General features: G+C 43.8%; 1 long non-coding RNA gene across 1 annotated transcript; it reads right to left on the bottom strand.

Moving 5' to 3' along the window:
• Positions 1-322: 322 nt before the first annotated feature.
• Positions 323-1,124, bottom strand: LOC124018495. The gene is made up of 2 exons (XR_006835629.1): positions 889-1,124; positions 323-580 (listed from the first exon to the last, which is right to left on the bottom strand). It is a non-coding gene; the product is annotated as an uncharacterized LOC124018495 (long non-coding RNA).
• Between the last annotated feature and the right edge of the window lie 268 nt (positions 1,125-1,392).

Below are 1,392 nucleotides of genomic sequence, written 5' to 3'. Positions count from 1 at the left end.
CTGATTTGAGAAGTGTTCATATTTTGATATTTAGGGGTTTAGATTTCTACAGATCAATCAATCAGAAATCAATACATCAACAACAAACATGAACATAAACATTTAAATAAAAATGTTTTATTCTCTTTAATATAGTATTTGTTCTATCCATAGCAAATAAGAGCCTCCATGCCACTCAGTGCTATTATAGATCTGACCCCAGGCCAGTGCAGCTCCATACTGACCAACACACATCTCACAGCACAACACCAGTGCCAAACTGACCTGGAGTCAGTCTCTGTATCACATCTGACATCAGCTTATTTGAAAACAGGGGAGTTGAGCTGGGTGGGGTGGGGAGCGGGCAGGGATTTCTGGGGGGCAGTTCTAGGAGGCAATATCACACCTCATAGCTTGGATCCGATACGTTGTGTGTGACTGGGGCCAAGCAACGCTAGAACCCACGTTGTGAAAGATTTAGGTTTAATCCACGAGTGTTGTGTGTGTTGCAAGTTGACTTCTTGCTCCAGTATGGCTGTAGACTTGGAGGCAGATCGTTTCTGCCACGAAAGGGTCACAAGTTGAGGTAACAAAGGTTTTCCTGGACGGCAAGAAGGAATAGAGACACGATCAAAAGAATGGAAGTCTGGGCTTGTTACAATCTGGGTGTTTCTGTGCGAGTGCAGGTATGTGTGTGTGGACAGGTGTGAGAATGTGTACATTTCAGGGTTTTCCCCAGGATTATTTATTAAGGTGGTGCAGCTGAGCAGGTGTTTTCAACACCTGTAACTGACATTTCCTGCAATCTACTCATAAATATTAATTTTACTTTACATAAGGGCGCTGCCAATCCACCAGGTGGTGCCGCTCCAACATTCTTTGGGGGAGAACTGTGTGTCTGTATGTTACCTCCTCTCTGTCCATCATGTTGCATTGGATCCACTTATTGCCTTGGTGTCTGTGTTGGAGATGGTCTGTTCATTCAGCACTGGATCTGAGGGACACAGAACATGGTAGTCAGGAGACCATCTCTTTCCAATTCACTCTTCATCAGTACAGGTCAAAGTTTAAAGGGATTGTGAGAGATTCACTCTTCATCAGTACAGGTCAAAGTTTAAAGGGCCTGTCAGGACCCGGTTACGAACCCGGGTCTCCGGAGTGAGAAACAGTCACTAAACCAACTGAGCCACGAATAGTCAGCAGAACCCAGAAGATGAGGCAGACATAGCAGTACTTGAGACGGTGTATTTAATGAAGTAAAAAGTGAAGTTCTTCAGGAAAACATGTAACTCCACAACCTCAAAAGGAATTCCACAAGAACTAAGGCAATCCTCCAAGACAAAAAGGCAAATCTACAAGGTGGAAGGCACAGCACAAAAAGCCTCAAAAGATACTCAAAAACAAACAAACAAG

The sequence above is a fragment of the Oncorhynchus gorbuscha genome, unplaced genomic scaffold, assembly GCF_021184085.1.
Source record: "Oncorhynchus gorbuscha isolate QuinsamMale2020 ecotype Even-year unplaced genomic scaffold, OgorEven_v1.0 Un_scaffold_536, whole genome shotgun sequence".
Lineage (NCBI taxonomy): Eukaryota > Metazoa > Chordata > Actinopteri > Salmoniformes > Salmonidae > Oncorhynchus > Oncorhynchus gorbuscha.
The sequence above is the reverse complement of the archived record's forward strand: the minus strand, read 5'-3'. Positions and strand labels throughout refer to the sequence as shown.